The sequence below is a fragment of the Phyllostomus discolor genome, chromosome 11 (genome assembly GCF_004126475.2).
Source record: "Phyllostomus discolor isolate MPI-MPIP mPhyDis1 chromosome 11, mPhyDis1.pri.v3, whole genome shotgun sequence".
Classification (NCBI taxonomy): Eukaryota; Metazoa; Chordata; class Mammalia; order Chiroptera; family Phyllostomidae; genus Phyllostomus; species Phyllostomus discolor.
Genome location: NC_040913.2, coordinates 49,565,614 through 49,584,363, shown reverse-complemented (window position 1 = coordinate 49,584,363; position 18,750 = coordinate 49,565,614).

The window sequence follows — 18,750 nt, the reverse complement described above, 5'->3', positions numbered from 1 at the left end:
GGTCGAGTAGCTTTTTGGTGGAGTCTTTAGGTTTTTCTGTGTATACTGTCATGTCATCTGTAAACAATGACAGTTTTACTTCTTCCTTTCCAATTTGGATGCTTTTTATTTTTTTTTTGTCTTGGGAATTTTTATGTGTTTTATGGTTTATGTTCTTTTAAAAAATAGTTTATTTATTCATTACTTAGGAAAAAGGGAAGGGAGGGAGAAAGAGAGGGAGAGAAACATCAGTGTGTGGTTGCCTCTTGCATGGCCCTTACTGGGGACCTGGCCCACAAACCAGACATTTGCCATAGATTGGGAATCAAACTGGCTACCCTGTGGTTTGTAGGATGGCACTAAATCCACTGGGCCCCACCAACCAAAGCTGGTTTATATTTTTATATGGTGGTTAAGTTGGTTTGCTGAAATGGATCTAGAAAAGACCCAGGGCAGTGGTAGATTGAAAAGACTTGTTAAGAGGGTATTCAGAGAGTAAAGCAAGTGTATAACAAGGAAAAATTTCCCTCTCAGGCTCCCAAATCTGTCTTCTATCCAATTAACATTAAGGTCTAATATTTTCTCAGTTTTGTGGTTGAGGCCATTGTTTCCAGAAGGGCCCTGCTAAAATGGAAATATATTCCTTTGGAGCATTATCAGCCTAACTAAGCAGTTATCATCTATGAAGCTAAGAAACAGGAAACAGGAGTCCAGGGGGAGTAAGACAGTAGACATTCAGGTGTTAACAGAGAAGGAAGTTGGAAGAAGAAAGGTCCTGAGAATATAATAATAGCTGTAGAAGGCTGATGTGGAGAGAGGGCAAGTCTCCTGCTTACTAAAGAGGGTACAATTACAAAGCAGTCACAAGAGAGAGTGACCTAGGTAGAAAACCCTTTTCCTCTGAAATCCAACACACCCTATGACTTAACTGAAAAGCATTCAGTGTCCTAGGCCCTTCCCTGGGCTGATGTGCATGTATTCCAACCAAGTTGGTGTGTTGTCCACAATGAGGGCTTATAGCCCTTGCCCCTGTTCCAGGGTACCAGCTGATGTGGACCCCAGCTTGTGGGGTCCACCACATTGTGGATGAGGTATGAGAAATTCACACGGACTACAGAGTCCTGTGGAGGAAAAGGGACAGCATGGCTTCTCTTTCAGGAGGAGAAAAAGCCTCAACTGTGACCGGCCTTTATTTCTTTTTCTGTACACATTACATGATGGCCCTCATTTACTACACACAGTTTCACTTTAGGTGGTTACCTTTTACAGAAAACAAAGGAGGTGATGGCACTAATCACATCACAGAAAAAGGATATTTCCAAATGCAAAGGGAAAAGTGGTTGAACCAGTTACACTTTATACTGGGAAGTTTTAGCATGGATTTTAGGAAGTTACAGTGAGCACTTGCTGTCTCAATTCAGGGTGAGGGAGTTTTAGCAAAAGCAAGTCTCAAAGTGGCTTAGGTATATTGCAGGCCTGATTCCCTATGGGAGAACCTATCCATGGGCATGGGTTCTGTGAATCAGACCTCAGTTTCCACTGGGAGCTTGGCCCATGCCATGCAGAACAGTCTCCTATAGAAGGCAGGTCAGGGGTAGGCAAACAGTGTGGAACTTTGACAGCTTGACTTAGTATAAATATCCTAGAATGATAGCTTTTATGGGGATGGGCATAATAAAATCAATGGTATAATTCCCATAAAGAGGGTTTAGGTGTCACTGTGAAGACAAATGTAACCTGTTTCACTCTCTGGTTTAGAATTTGTTCTTTGCAGTGGCTCTTTGTGGGAGATTAGAAGGCCCTAGCCTAGACATAGGGAAAAGGCTTCATCTCAACTCTTTACTCTGCTTGACTGAGGCTCCTTGGGCTGGAGCCTTGGTTCTGGGTCAAGAGAATTTCTGGGACCAGGTCCAGACTCAGGGGAAAAAATTCCGCGATTTCAAGTGGAACAAATGGCCATGACAACCTTAGATTCTGCTGCATTTTTGAAAATTTAGAAGATTGGCAATGACAGTGTCAACTCAGTTCAGTCCTCAGAAGTATGAGAAGAGCTTGTGACATCCAACTAATGAATCTACGAGAGTTCTAGAAGCCCTGATGAGCCTCAGTAATCTTTGCATATTTGTATTACCCTGGACAATTGCACTTGAAGAGAAATGAAAGTTATATTTTTAGAATTGGATCAGCATTTATAGCAAATCTATGATGGCCTAGCTCCTCAGTGTTTACTTGGAAATGGGATGAACTATTATTAGTACTGCTCACATCATGGGCTATCAGAATGTTGTTTTTCTGTGGTAGACTAGCTATACAGATGAGGAAGTTGAGTGTACTGGTTTACTGAAATTACTGTTGACATTTTAGCTGAGATGCTTTCTCAACTTCTACTCCAATTTTAGGCTGTACATTTTCATGCTCTTGAGAGATGATTTTTAAAGATAATAAAGAATTAAATCACATTTAGTGTAATAGTTTTTCTTAAGTGGTTGCTATGTTTCTAACATTCTTCTGAGTGCTGGGGAATACAAATGAAAGAGGGACCACATAGTTTCTACCCCCAAGGAACTTATAAATTATTAGGAGAGAGAGGGCATTATAAAATAATGAGATAAGACAATATATGATACATATATTTACAATGATTTAGTAGTTTAGAAAATGGAAGGATAAATGGGATTATTTAAAGTGATAATATACTTACAGTGTCTGCTCCTCTTATGTTAGTGGTTGATAACTCCAAAATCATGCGAGAAAGGGATTAGGGAGAATGGAAGAAGGCTTACCCATATAATACTTCCTTGCTTATGCAATGTTGTTCTTGTACAGTTAGTGCCTGTGGATATTTGGGAACTGGGGGGAAATCATTTTAAGAAATGGAGGTGAAGGCAGTAAGAATGGAGCTGATTGTACTTATTTACTCTTCTAGCTACTGTATTTAATTCCTGGATGGTCAAAGTTCTGTCTGATGTCACAGGAGCCCGCCTTAACTTACAAATTTTCAAATGAGCCCCAGCCAAATGGCTATTTCAGGTAGGGGGAGATGGAGAGCCATAAATGGTTTTTCCCTTTTTTCCTCATTGCTTTTCCCCTTCTCTGACCTCCCTGCATTATTCCTTATCTTTTTATTGATTTCTGCCTCTCCCTTCCTCCCACCAGTGTATCTACTATTTCTTAGCATTTCTAGTTTCTTTCTCATGATTGTTCATTGTCCTGTATACACCATTGTCTCTATGTAAGCCTGAAGAAAAGAGAATAAATCAAGTATAACTAAGAAAGACCCTTCCCTTCCTTTTGTGTTTGGAAAACCTTCACTTGGAATATAGTTGTTGAAGTACAGGGGTTTAATTGTCTTCATTTTTCTGTACATATCCTACTGTGCTCAAGACTCCATAAAGGTTAAGTGAGAGCAAAAACAGTCATCTGTCTTATGCAAGACATTCTGGGCTTCATCTTAGATAGGTAGTCCATTACTATATCTCTCTTATTCACTCACTTAACCAACCCTTCCTTCCTTCCTTCCTTCCTTCCTTCCTTCCTTCCTTCCTTCCTTCCTTCCTTCCTTCCTTCCTTCCTTCCTCCTTCTCTGCCTTCCTCCCTTCCTTCCTTCTTTCACTGAATAAAGAGGTAAGCAGAAACCAGACATCATTAGGCCCTCTAGGCCATAATGAGGAGCTTAGTTTTTATTCTAGGGGGATACCAGGGGGCTGACATGGTCTGATTTATGTTTTAAAAAATTATTTCTGGCTGTAGTGTGAGAATCAATGAAAGAGTCAGAAACAGAAGATCAGTTAGAAAAGCTATTGAAGAAATCTAAGAGATAATGATGGATTAAAGTAGGATGTTCAAAGTGGAAATGGAGAGAAGTGAACCAATTTTTGTCAAAATGTGTATTTGTAGGCTGAACACTACTTCTTATACTAGTGTAGCTATCATTTAGGGATAGGAGCTCCCTTCAGCATTCATGTGGTTAAGTTAGTGTCTGATCAACTGGTTTGGAATCCTAGAAGCCAGGCCTGACTGGATGAGATATACTCTTGGCCTACTAGCCTTTCATGTTTGCTCTGAGGTGTGAACCTGCTCAGAATGCTTATTTGATAACTTGATTATTGTTTTACCTTGCATTCCACTAGCTTAAAATAGTTTTTAATAAAAAAGATGCTGTAAATACTTTATTTGCATTGTCATGTGAGGTATTTCATCCAGTTAACTTGTTGAAATGAGAATTTTAATATTTTGGACATAAGGATGCCAGTGTTGCTTTGGAAAATACCATGTAAGCTGTCACTGAATAGGGCTGCACATGGCAGGATTTATTTTCACAGATACTGCTAAAGGCTGAGTGTGTACAAAACAAGAAAAAAAGATATGGCTTCTGCCTCTAAGACGCTTGAGAGGAACTGAAAGTAACAAAAATAACTAAGTATCTTTTAAGGGCTAGACTTTTATATTCAGAATTCATTTGGTATTTGTAGCACCTTTAGCTGGTGCTATTTTTATGCCTATTTTATGATGAGCAAAGAGACACCATCATCTGTCTCAGATCATACTACTTTTATGTTCAGATCCAGGAGCTAAGTCCAAAGCCTACAGTCTCCCAACTTTATGCTGTAGGTATCACTTCATGAGATGTTAAATGTCTTCTGTTCGAATACTGCTTTTGCCCCTTTCCAGCTGTAAGATCTTGGAGAAAATGTCTTAATTTCCCTCAGTTTTCTTATTCATAAGATATGAATAATAGTATTTACTTCAAAAGGGTATATATGAAAAGTGTATGAAAGAACCTGGCAATGGTAGCCAACAACTAAATTCTGTGTTTCCTTTGTGAACCAGCATTAAGGCAAAAGAATCTGTGATATGGTTTTGTTGTATAGTCCTAAGCAAGAATGGCAGTGCTTTTTTTCAACCTTATAACTGTCAGAAAAGCCTGTATTATGCATTATGCCTAGGGGATAGGAGAGTGCTGCAAGATTATGGGATTTGTTTGTAGAATATCTGTGTTTGTGAAGAGAGGCATTCTCAAGCTCCCTGGTACATCCCACCCAATTCAGGTAGCAACAGGAGGAGAAAGAGAAAGTTGGTTATATAAGACATATAAGTGAAGGCCTCAAATCCTGAGGTGTCAATTTTGTGTGTCATCTGGAGCTGAAATTAATGACTATTACCCTTTGAAAAATAAACTCTGCAGGCAATATTCAGTGGAATAAAGGACCTAAGTCTTTTTGAAAGGGATCATATTTATTTTTTTGATCCTTGATGAAAAGCAGTTTGTCTTCCCTAAAACATGTAAGCTTTGATAAGCTGTTAAGAGGGAAAAAGGACAACAATAACTTTCCACTCAGTGTCAGGCTCTAAAAAATAATGCATGGGACAAAAGTACTGCAAAGTTTTTGTACAAAGTGGCCCTTTGTACACATGAGAGGAAGATAAAAACTATCACCCTGGGGAAAAAATGCCTAAAGACTAATCGTAATTATTGAATTGTGTGTACTGGTCTCCAAAGTTTTTTGAGTGGATCATGGAGGCAACACTTGGGGGAGACTCTCAGTTTCCCTAGATGACTACAGTTTGTCAAAATTATAGAAACATGGATGATTACTGGACTTTTACTCTTCTGTTTTTTACTTTGTGTCTGCTTTGAATTAATCTTGCGTGATAGGTAGGGGTGCCCAAAGGCCTTGTTAGGCTCACCAAATGTCCTCTCCACGCTGGGATTGCTTGTCTTCCAATTCTATTTTCCTATAACAGGATGTATTCCATATCAGCAGCTAGTATCCAGCAATCTAATGGAAGTTCTGAACAGGTGCTACCAGTGTGTTTGCATGATCATATGTGTTTCCAAATTTTGCAAAAACAAGGTGTTTTAAATGCAGTCACTAAAAAATAATACTAAAAAATGCAGTCACTCAAGACCAGCCATTTCTACTCTGACTCCTTCTCCATCAGTTTGTCAACTGGAACCTGAATGATAGGCATGTTTTGGACCTGGCTAGGAATTATTCAATTAGGAATACATGTAGTTTATTGGGATATTTTAATGTAGTTTGCAGTGCTTTTGTGGCTATCTGGGTGATAAATGGCTTATAGGAATACTCCTACCACCCACTAGATGACCCATCCAGCATGGATGGTGAACAAAGGTGAGGGCTAGAGGTCCCAAAGATAGGAGCCAGCCCTAGGGCACACATTACTGGAAGTAAGGGGTAGTGGGGAATAAAAAAAAGGTTTCAAACAAGGTTTGAGAAGGTAAACTGTGGACAATTCTTAACTTCAACAGACAAAATAGTGAGCAGAAGATTGATGCTAGGCAAACATATTCTCTCCAGTCTGGAATATGCTTGGTAATGCCAAGTATACAATTACACACTCAGTATATTATTAATATTATTTCTTCATGTGACTAGTATGGAATAGATTTTATCAGAATTCTTGTGTTTATAGGGCACAGCCTGTAGGTAGTACAGCAAGCATGTCTGTGTGAGAAGTCACGTGTTTTCTGCATACCATTCTAGATCTCATTTAACTGTATCTATTGCTTCTTGTCCCAATAAAGCTTGGTGAGTTCAGAGGAAACAATTGCAAAATTGCTACCAATGCAAGAGAAATGTCCTGAGAAATAAATGTTCTGGTGAAAAATCTCTTACTCACCAATAAGTCACAGTATATAGTATAGGATGAACCCAATTATCCAATTATGTAGCTCAATGCAATGTAGGAACATTTGAATTGTTGTGAATATCTTGGTTTCAGGTTAATTTTTTATGGTCCTTTTCCAGAATTATTGTTCATATCAGCATTCAGCATATCAGATATGATAGGGAGGACAACTCCATATTGAAAACCAAAAGAGTACATTGACAGAAAATAATTTTTATATTTGTCATCTTAAATTTTTTAATTTGTATAATTTCTTTACTTATATTCCACAAATATTCATTTTTGTAACATTTTTTGTATTTTATTTTCCTTTTAGAGAGACACAAAATTTATATAAACTTTAGGTCCCATAAAACACAGATCTGCCCTGTTATATATCTTCACTCTCATGTGGACATGTTCAGTAGCAGCTAGAAGTACATGTGTAGAGGCAAAGCAGCATGCTGTCATGGAAGGAGAAAACCTGATTATGCCACCTATGAGTTTTGTGGCTTCTGATAGTTTCTTAGCCTCTCTGAAATTTAGTTTTCTCAGCTGTAAAATTTGATAATAATTTACAGGATTGTTGTTAAAGGAACACTTAGCATAGTGCTGGGCATGTGATAAACACTTGATAAGTATCATTTCCTTTTATACTCAGCCTTTCTCAAATGGTTTGCAGGTTTATCTTAGGTCAGGGACTCAGGTGAAGAATTTTGATATAAGGGTATAAGGAAGAAATTGGGGTTTCCCCTTGATTCTTGATTTTAAAAATCTCTAGGCAAGATGAATCACAATATTTTTTTCTGGGTATAAAGCGAAGAATGAAGTGGCTACACCAGTTGTACAGAATATTGGGTCAAAAGTTTCAACTTAATGTGTCTACCACCACACACACACACACACACACACACACACTCTTTCTCTCTCTTTCTTACATTTATTTAATAGGGCCCAAGGATTAGATTATTCTGAATTACTGTAGTTTTTTTTTTTTTTTTACAAAGCTTAGTCTATCCATTAAAAAAATATTGATGAGCAAAACCCCAAGACGTGTTGAATTTGCATGACATCTAGGAATCTGGGAACTATGCTTTGCCATTCATAGGGTGTCCTAAGGAGCCATACTATCCTGGAACACCACAATCTTCCTGATTGATATGTTTGCTTCAGCCACATGCATACAGAGATAGCCTCTGTGAAGTGCGATTGGGGATTGACAAAGTTAGGTAATTACTGATTTGCACTCAGGGTGTGCTAGTCCTCATAGCAGTTGAGGCTACTTAATTTCCTGTGATAGTGATCTTAAGACAATGAACTCTTTGAGGGTAAAATCCAATAATAGTTTTTTTTCCAGTGTCTATGAGGGCTAATACATAGTAGATATTTATAATATTTATTTAATTGTTTTATAGTCTACATAAAGTAGGGGTGCAAAGAACAAATTTTAAAATGCCCAAATAGTTTATTTTTGTAAGAAAACAAACTTTTGTTTGGTAAGAATGATAATTATGTCCCTTGTGCTGCTGTTTTGGAAGAAAGGAAATGTTTTTAAAATGGGGAATCAAAAACAGTCTGTTTCATACATTTTGCCTATAAGCTTTTCCTTTTCTGAGTGAAAGAATCAAACTGAAGCAAGTCCAGGGAAGTCTGAGAAGCTAGCATACTTGTAAAGAGAGCACAATCCCAGTAGACTGTCAGCTGAGTAAAGACCCATGTGGACTCTCACCTGCAGTCAGTTAGAAAGAAAATTTGTTCTGAGATTAACTATTCCTTGTCACTGGAGCACATGACTGATTTCTAATGAAGAGGAGTTGTTGGTTAAATAAGAAAGATTCTATTTAATACATGTCATGAATTATACATTTATCTCCTAATTGCTTAAGAAACCTAGGTGCATACAGTTACCCACATTGTATCTGAGGCTATCTTGGTCAATTTTTCTGCTTTCAAAATTACTGAGTTACATAAACCCAGTCAGGTGTTGCCAAAGTGACTATAGCTAATCTGGTTGACGTCTTTGTGTCTGGATAAAATCCACCCAGAATTTAGTCTATTTAGCCACTAAACACACACGCACACACACACACATTTAAAAATATTCACGATGCCCACTTTGTTCCAGGAAATGTACTGAGTACTGAGAGTGTGAGGTGTGAACCAGGCATAATCCTGTCCTTCTTGGTTTACAGTGTAGAGCAGATTAAGTATCATGTCTCCTATTTTGGGTATCACAGGAGACCTAGGGCTTGTACTAAGCTTCCAGAAGTATTTTTTGGTTACCATTGAGGCAATTTCCCCATTCATTGTCTTCTGGGTCACTTAAAAGTTGATCTGTTAATTTTAGAAAAGAACAGAAAGACTTTAAAAGAATGAAAAAATTTAAATAGTCATATTTTAAATGCCAACTCTTAAATGAAGTAAAATATTTAACATGAGTGAATCAATAATTTTAAGACTCTTAATGACTACCCTACATTAGTTTTGCTTTTGGACAGAGTTTATAGTAATAAGTTTTAATTATGGTTAGAAAATAGCATTGAAATAGCACTTATTTTGTCAGATTCTTAGAACTTGGGTAATTGAAGTCATTGAGATTTACTCTTTGTTCAGGATCATTAGTTGTTTTAGACTGCACTACAAGTGTCTATAGGTAGGTGCATAAAATTGCTGTAGTTCATCCATTGTTATCCTATCAGCAGGTGTGATTAGTAAATATGAAAATACTATAATTTCCAAAGTGGTAAGAACTTGCAGTAAGAAAGAAAAGTAGCATTTTCTTAAAAAGCAAAGTGAAGAAATCATTTGGTGCTAGTGAAGGATGACATGTTCAATTATAAATTTGGCAATGTTCTATGACACAGTGTACTGACAAAGGATTTCAAGGCACATAATTAAATTATTTTAATTAGATTAACAAAATTTTTACTAAGACCTGCTCTAAACTCATGGACTTTCAATGAAAAAGTAAGACATATTTCTTTTCTTTTTTATTGTTCACTTACTATTGCCCTGCCATTTTCCCCATAGCTCACTGCTATGCTGTCCCACCCCCACTCCCACAGTCAATTCCCCTCACTGTCTATGGCCATGAGTCCTCTATTTGTGTTCCTTTGGTTGCCACTTTCTCTTCTTTCCCTGTTATCACCCTCCCCACTCCCCTATAGTCAGTGCCAGTTTGTTCTGTATTTCCAAGTCTCTGGTTCTAATTTGCTCATTTGTTTGTTTTGTTGATTAGGTTCCAGAATAATACTCTCCAGTTCCATCCATGTGGTTGCAAAGGGTAGGACCTCCTTCTTTCTTTCTTCTGTATAGTATTCCATTGTGTAAATGTACCACAGTTTTTAGATCCACTCATTTACTGATGTGCACTTACAGCTAGAAACTGATGTTTCCAGCACTTGGCTATTATAAATAGTGCTGGTTTGAACTATGGGGTGCATAGGTTCTTTTCATTTGGTGATTCAGGCTTCTTAGGGTATAGTTCCAGCAGTGGGATCACTGGATCAAAAGGCAATTTCATCTTTAGTTTTCTGAGGGAATTCCATACTGTTTTCCACAGTGGCTACACCAGTTTGCATTCCCACCAACAGAGTACTACGGTTTCCTTATCTCCACAACCTCACCGGCATTTGTGGTTTGTTGATTTATTTATGATAGCCATTCTGATTAGTATGAAATGGTATCTCTTGTGGTTTTAATTTACATCTCTGTAATGGTTAGTGATGTTGAGCATGTTTTTATTTTTCTATGGTTCCTCTGTATGTCCTCTTTGGAGGAGTGTCTGTTCAGGTACTTTGCCATTTCTTAGCTGGATTGCTTGTCTTCCTGGAGTGAAGTCATGTAAGTTCTTTATATATTTTGGAGGTCAAACCATTGTTTGAGGTATCATTGGCAAATACATTTTCCCATAAGATTGGCTCCCTTTCCATTTTGTTGATGTTTCCTTTAGCCATGTAGAAACTTCTTAGTTTTTTAAATTTTATTTTAATCATTATTCAAGTACAGTTTTCTTCGTTTTACTTCCAATCCAGCCCACACACCCAACCCTCCCCACTTCCCTCCCTTTACCACCCTCCCCTTAATTTTTGTCCATGTGTCCTTTAAATTTGTCCTGTAAACCCTTCCCATTCTCCCCTAAAGTTCCTTCTTCTCTCCCCTCTGGTCACTGTCAACCTGTCCTCTATTTAAGGGTCTTTGGTTATATTTTGCTTGTTTCTTTGTTTTGTTGTTTAGGATCCTGTTAAAGGTGAGATCATATGGTATTTGTCTTTCACTGCCTGGCTTGTTTCACTTAGCATAATGCTTTCCAGCTCCATCCATGCTGTTGCAAAGGGTAGGAGCTCCTCCTTTCTTTCTGCTGCATAGAATTCCATTGTGTAAATGTACCATAGTTTTTTGAACCATTCATTTACTGATGGGCATCTTGGTTGCTTCCAGCACTTAGCTATTGTAAATTGTGCTGCTATGAACATTGGTATGCACAGGTTCTTTTGGATTGGTGTTTTAGTGTTCTTAGGATATAATCTCAGCAGTGTAATTGCAGGGTCAAAAGGCAGATCCATTTTTAGTTTTCTGAGGAAGTTTCATACTGCTTTCCATAGTGGTTGTACCAGTCTGCAGTCCCACCAACAATGCACTAGGGACCCCTTTTCTCCACAACCTCTCCAACACTTGTTGTTTGTTGCTTTGTTTATGATGGCCATTGTGACTGGTGTAAAGTGGTATCTCATTGTGGTTTTAATTTGCATCTCTCTGATAGCTAGCGATATTGAACATCATTTCATGTGTCTTTGGATTTTCTGTATGTCCTCCTTGGAGAAGTGTCTGTTCATGTCCTTTGCCCATTTTTTAATTGGATTCCTTGTCTTCTTAGAGTGTAGTCATGTAAGTTCTTTATATATTTTGGAGATTAAGCCCTTGTCTGAGATATCATTGGCAAATATGTTTTCCCATACAGTTGGTTCTCTTTTAATTTTGATACTGTTTTCTTTAGCTGTGCAGAAGCTTTTTATTTTGATGAGGTCCCATTTGTTTCTTTCCTTTATGTCCCTTGCTGTAGGGGACAAGTCAGTAAAAAAGTTTCTTTGTGAAATATCTGAGATTTTCCTACCTACATTCTCCTCTAGGACTTTAATGGTGTCACGCTTTATATTTAAGCCTTTTATCCACCTTGAACTTATTTTTGTATATGGTGTAAGTTGGTGTTCAAGTTTCATTTTTTTGTACGTGGCTGTCCAGTTCTCCCAACACCATTTGTTGAAGAGGATATTTTTACTCCATTTTATGTTGCTTCCTCCTTTATCAAATATTAATTGACCATAGAGACTTGGGTTTATTCTGGGCTCTCTGTTCTGTTCCATTGGTCTATGTGCCTGTTTTTATGCCAGTACCAGGCTGTTTTGATTACAGTGGCCTTGCAGTATAGTTTAGTGTCAGGTCTTGTGATCCCTCCTACTTTACTCTTCTTTCTCAAAATTGCAGCAGCTATTCGGGGTCATTTATGATTCCATATAAATTTCTGAAGTGTTTTTCTATGTCTGTGAAATATGCCATTGGTACTTAATAGGAATTGCATTGAATGTGTAAATTGCTTTGGGTAGTATGGACATTTTGATGATATTAATTCTTCCAATCTATTATCTTTTTTTCTTAGATAAGTCCCTTTAGCATTTCATATAATAAAGCCTTGGTGATGATGATCTCCTTTAATTTGACCTTATGTGAGAAGCACTTTATCTACCCTTCCATTCTAAATGAAAGCTTTGCTGGATAGAGCAATCTTGGATGTAGGCCCTTGCCTTTCATGACTTGGAATACTTCTTTCCACCCCCTTCTTGCTTATAAGGTCTCTTTTGAGAAATGAGCTGACTGTCTGATGGGAATGCTTTTGTAGGTAACTGTCTCCTTATCTCTTGCTGCTTCTAGGATTCTCTCCTTCATTTTTACCTTGGCTAATGTAATTATGATGTACCTTGGTGTGTTCCTCCTTGAGTCCAACTTCTTTGGGACTCTCTGAGCTTACTGGACTTCCTGAAAGTCTATTTTCTTTGCCAGAATGAGGAAGTTCTCCTTTATTATTTGTTCAAATAACTTTTCCACTTGTTGGTATTACTTTTCTCCTTCCTGTACCCTTATAATTCGGTTGTTGGAATGTTTAAAGATGTCCTGGAAGTTCCTAAGTCCCTTCTCATTTTTAAAAATTCTTGTTTCTTTATTCTGTTCTGGTTTACTGTTTATGTCTTCCTTCTGGTCCACCCCATTGATTTGAGTCCCAGTTTCCTTCCCATCACTATTGGTTCCCTATACATTTTCCTTTATTTCACATAGCGTAGCTTTCACTTTTTCATCTAATTTGTGACCAAATTCAGTCAATTCTGTGAGCTTCCTGATCACCAGTGCTTTAAACTGTGCATCTGATAGGTTAGCTATCTCTTCATTGTTTAGTTGTATTTTTTCTGGAGCTTTGATCTGTTATTTCATTTGGGCCATTTTTTTTTTTTGGTCTCAGCACACCTGTTATGTATGTAGTGAGGGGCAGAGTCTTAGGTGTTTGATCAGGCAGGTCAACCCAGTCGCTTGGTTGTGATGTTGTATGTAGGGGAGGGGTCCAAGAGGTAACAGTGCCCCTTGCCCTGCTCTCTGCCAGATTTCAGTCATTTCTGCTGCCTCCCCCAAGCAAACTGGGCCATCCTGGTGCTGATTCTCATGTGGGTGGGTTTGTGTACATTCTAGGACCCTGTGGGTCTCTCCAAGGAATTCTCCTATGAGGCTGGGGGTCTCTCCTGGCACCTCAGCCCTAACAGGTGTTTTCAATCAGTGATGTCAGTCTTTATTTCCCTGTACTGGAGCCCTGGGTTGCACCGTGTGTCTTGCTCCCCACTTTTGCCTGTTTTATCTGTGTGCAAATGTGGGACTGCCAGGTCAGCCAGCCACCTTGTGTGCCATGTCCCTCCACAATCTGCTTCCTTGCTGGGTTCACCTGCTTCTGCCTTGCACTGGTGGCTGGTTTGTGCACCGGGGTCTGCCAGCCACCGCTTTTTTTGCTGCAACCCCTCTCTGCCCAGCCACCTGACTCCGCCCTTCCTACCAGTCTGGATGAATGTGTCTAGTTTAACTCCTTGGTTATCAGACTTCCATACAGTTCAATTTTCTGTCAGTACTGGGTTGTTTGTTTTTTTTTTTGTTTTTAAATGTTTGTTGTCCTTATTTTGGTTGTGTGAGGAGGCACAGTGTGTCTACCTACATCTTCATCTTGGTCAGAAGTTTCATTTAGCATCCTTTCTAAGTCTTACTCTTTTCCTTTTGTTTGCTTTTGTTTCTTTGTCTTTCCATTGTTTATGAGACTCTCCTTGTTTGCCTCTGCTTCTTAAATCAATATGTTCTCACTCCTTGAATTTGTGGTGCGAACTTCTATGGTAGCAAATATGTGAGATTCAGTGGTGCAATCTCCTTGATGTCCTGAACTTGCTCCCCTTGAATGCCATTTGTATTGGCTCTCTGGATATAACTGGATTTTGATTGTCATTGGGTTGTTCTTTCTTGGGTCCTTCCTTCAATCTGGTTGACTGAGGATCACTCTGCCCACCATGTCTTGTATGCTGTTGTATAGGTGCTACCAGAAGAAAACTATAAAACCTCAGGAACAAACCTACATCTGCAAAAATATATCCTCCCTGCAATCTCAGAATCAACAGCAGATGAATCATTAGTAATAAGGGTATAAAGAGATTAAGACTATTATATGAAAGAAGAAAAACAAACTATAGTATTAATTGTAGTGACTCAATATGCATAAACTTGCTGGACAAGAAATGAATTTTTAAAAGCTATGTAGGAAAGAAAATATCACTAATCATGGAGAAGACCACAGTGGATTTCATCTTGGTACACTTTAGTATTTACCAGTGTTTTTTATTTCTGGATCTGGCTCTGTATGTCAGATGTTGACCCCACCTGATCTTAGGCAGTCTCCTCTGAGACTGCCAGAGATCTACTATCTACAGTTGTCTCTCTCAGTTGTTAATGTAGTCCCTCTGCACTCAGCAGTCAGGTTTAAGCCCCATAAGGTGGGGTAGAATTCCTACTGGGGTTGGGGCTACTGTTTCCTCTCATACTGCTGCTGCTTAGAGCACAGTGGTCTGCTTAAGCAGGATGGCTGTGATAGTATGGGTGATGACTTAGCACCTGGATTCCTGTGGGTGCTCTCTCAGTTCTCTCCCCCAAGCCTCCATCCCCAGTCTCTCCTCAAGTGTCTCTAGTCCAGTCTGCTTCCCCTTTGCTAGGGATCTACATCTGAGATTCTCTCCTTTAGTTATTAATCTGGTCACTCTGCACTTAGCAGTCAGGCTTAAGCACCACAGAGCCAGAGCAGAGTCTGTCTTTTCTCCTCAGGCCACTGCCGCTGGGAGGGGAGTGGTCTGCCTGAGCACAATGGCTACCGCTGTTTGGTGGATGACTCAGCACTGGGTTCCCTGCGGCTACTTTCTCATCTGTGTCTAAAGCTTTGGCCCCAGTCTCTACTCAGGCCCCCTCTGCTCTCACCTTTGCCAGATCCCTGCATAAGTGACAACAAGTGAATATTTGTGAGTTGACCCTTTAAATGCCTCTATGGGTCTGCAACCACCCATCTCTGGCTGAGAGCAACCCTGCCGCTTTTTGCCACCAGTTGTTATTTGTGTACTTTTTGGGTTCTGGTGTTCTAGTCTGGGAATCCCAGCTTAGGGTTTAGACCCCATTCTTCTCAGGGGAATCCAACCTGCTGCTTAATTATCCCTTTAGCACTGCCACCTGTGGGGGCCCAGCCAGCCCTCTTGACTCTCAACCATACTCCTTATCAGAGAGGTTGTGTCAAAGCTGGTTCTTCTGTCTGTTCAAGGTTACAAGGTTTCTGTCTTGCTGTTTTTCAGTTGTTTGTTCTAGGTAAGTTCACCACAATTTAGTTGTAATTCCAGATTGGTCCTGGGAGGAGGTTAGTGTGGCTTCCACTCACTCCTTGCCCATCTTGCCAAATCTCCCTTTATCTCTTTCTTAACATTTAGCATTTTAATTATGATGTGTCTTGGTGTGGTCCTCTTTGGGTCCATGTTCTTTGGGACTCTATGAGCTTCCTGGACTTGCATGTCTATTTCCCTCACCAAATTAGGAAAGTTTTCCACCACTATTTGTTCAAATAAGTTTTTAATTTCTTGCTTGTCCCCTTCTGGCACCCCTATGATTTGTATGTTGATATGTTTAAAGCTGTCCCAGAGGTTCCTAAGCCTATTCTTTGTTTTTAAAAAATTCTTTTTTCTTCCTGCTGTACTGATTGAATGCTTTTACTTTCTTTGTTCCAAATTGTTGATTTGATTCTTGGTTTCATTCCTCTCCACTGCTGGTTCTCTGTAGACTTTTCTTTATTTCACTTAATGCAATCTTCATTTCTGCCTGGGTCATTTTTATGCTGTTGAAGTACCTAATGAGTTCATGGACCATCCTGATAACCAGGATTTTGAACTGTGCATCTGATAGGCTGCCTGTCTCCATTAATTTTAGTTCTTTTTCTGGAGTTTTGTTCTGTTTTTTTTTTTTTTTTCTTCCATTTGGGCCATATTTCTTTGTCTTCTCATTTTGGCATCCTCCTTGTTTTTGTTTTTGTATATTAGGTAGAGCTGCTTTGACTCCCTGTCTTAGAAGTGTGGCCTATTGTAGAAAAAATGCACCTGTTAAGTTGCATGGGACAGAGCCCCAGGTAATTGCCAGCACAGAGCAACCTGTAATACCACACTGTGGGTCTGTGCTGTGTAGGGCTCTGAATGAGGACATTGCCACTACCTGACCTCTAGAGTTGTGCCCAGGATGAAGATATCTCTGGGCACTTCCTGTGTTGCCAGTCACTTCACTTTCTCCTTGTATGCCACTGGTGCTTTTCCCATTATAGCCCTGATGCTGAATCCCAGAAGGGGTGGGTTTGCATGAGTCCCAAGTCTGTTGCAGGCCCTTTAAGAGGAGTCTCTTGAGAATCCTGCAATTTCTTATACCACCCCAGCTCCCACTGGTTTTTACAGCCAGAAGTTATGAGGACTTATTTCCTGGCACTGGAACCCTGGGCTGGGTGGTCTAGTCTGGGATTATGAACCCTCACTCCTGAGCTATCTCTCTTGATTTTTACTCACCACATGTGAATGTTTGACTTCCTGTTCTGTCTCTGTGACTCTCTGTACCACTCTTCACCTCTCTGTACCTCTGCCCCTCCTACCTGTCTAGGTGAATGTGGCTTCTTTAAATCTTTGTTTGTCAGACTTCCACACAGCTCGATTTTCTGATAATTCTGGATGATATTTGTCTTATAGTCTAGTTGTATTTTTTGCTATAGTTGTGTGAGGAGACAAGATGTGTTTACCTACACTTCCATTCTATTAGCCAATCTTTTAATGTAGGTTCAAGGCATTTTCTTTGAAAATGGGCTAACTGATTATTCCTATAATCACTCTTACATGAACCACTAATAGTGAATCACCTCTGATTTCCAGTTTGTTATTTTAGATAGAAGCAAGATCTTAAAGACACTTGTGATATAATGAGTAAAAAGCCTTTATTTTAATTAATCTTTCCTGTCATTAACAGTTGTCACATTTAGTTTCAAAGATGCTATAGTCACATGACAAAATATAAGTTAGTAATCAGCAGTTTTGTGTTTATCAGTGTTCATATCATTAAAAGTTTTTCTTTCTAACTGGACTCAAGTTAATGGAATAATAAAAATATAAATTATTTTGTGCTGTGCTTTATGGTTATAGTGTGGTTTATTGCTTCATTTAATGTTATAAATAACCAGACTCCTTGAGAGATGATGCTTTTGGAACAAAATATTGAGGTGAAAGGGATTTCATTTTCCCCTTTCTTCTTTGCTTGCAGTCCTTCTCTGGGTACTTTTTGATTATTTACTCTTAGCTTTGCCTCGTGCAGATATAGGTACAGCAGGACATTAGCTTGTCAGTGTTATTTTATTCCTTTTTAAAAAAGGTTTTATTTATTTATTTATTTAAATATCTTTTACTGATTATGCTATTACAGTTGTCCCATTTTTTCCCCTTTATTCCCCTCTGCCATCGAACCTCCCTCCTACCACCATTTCCCCACCTTAGTTCATGTCCATAGCTCATACATATAAGTTCTTGGCTTCTCCTTTCCCCATACTATTCTTAACCTCCCCCCATCTATTCTGTACCTACCTTTTATGTTTCTTATTCCCTGTACCCTTTTACCCCATTCTCCCCTGCCTCCCCACTTTTAACCCTCCATGTGATGTCCATTTCTGTGATTCTGTTCCTGTTCTAATTGTTTACCTAGTTTTTTAAAATTTTTGTTTTTGTTTTTTTTTCTTTGGTTCAGGTGTTCATAGTTGTGACTTTGTTGTCATTTTACTGTTCATAGTTTTGATATTCTTCTATTTCTTATATAAGTCCCTTTAACATTTCATATAACAAGGGGTTGGTGATGATGAACTCATTTAACTTGACCTTATTTGGGAAGGACTTCATCAGCCCTTCCATTCTAAATGAAAGCTTTGCTGGACAGAGTAATATTGGATGTAGATCCTTGCTTTTCATGACTTTGAATGCTTCTTTTCAGCCCCCTTTGCTCATAAGGTTTCTTTTGAAAAATCATCTGATAATCTTATAGGAACTCTTTTGTAGGTAATGGTCCCCTTTTCTCTTGCTGCTTTTAAAATTCTCTCCTTCATTTTAATCTTGGGTAAATGTAATTATGATGTGCCTTGGTGTGTGCTTCCTTGAGTCCAACTCTTTTGGGACTCTCTGAGCTTCCTGGACTTCCTGCAAGTTTATTTCTTTTGCCATATTAGGGGGGTTCTCCTTCATCTAGTTTTCAAATACATTTTCCATTTCTTGCTCTTCCTCTTCTTCTGGCACCCATATGATTCAGATGTTGGAATGTTTAAAGTTGGTTCATAGGTTCCTAAGCCCCTCCTCATTTTTTGAATTCTTGTTTCTTCATTCTCTTCTGGTTGAATACTCATTTCTTCCTTCTGCTCAAAACCTATGATTTGAGCCCCAGTTTCCTTCCTGTCACTGCTGGTTCCCTATACATTTTCCTTTATTTCACTTTTCATAGCCTTCACTTTTTCTTTCTTTCTTT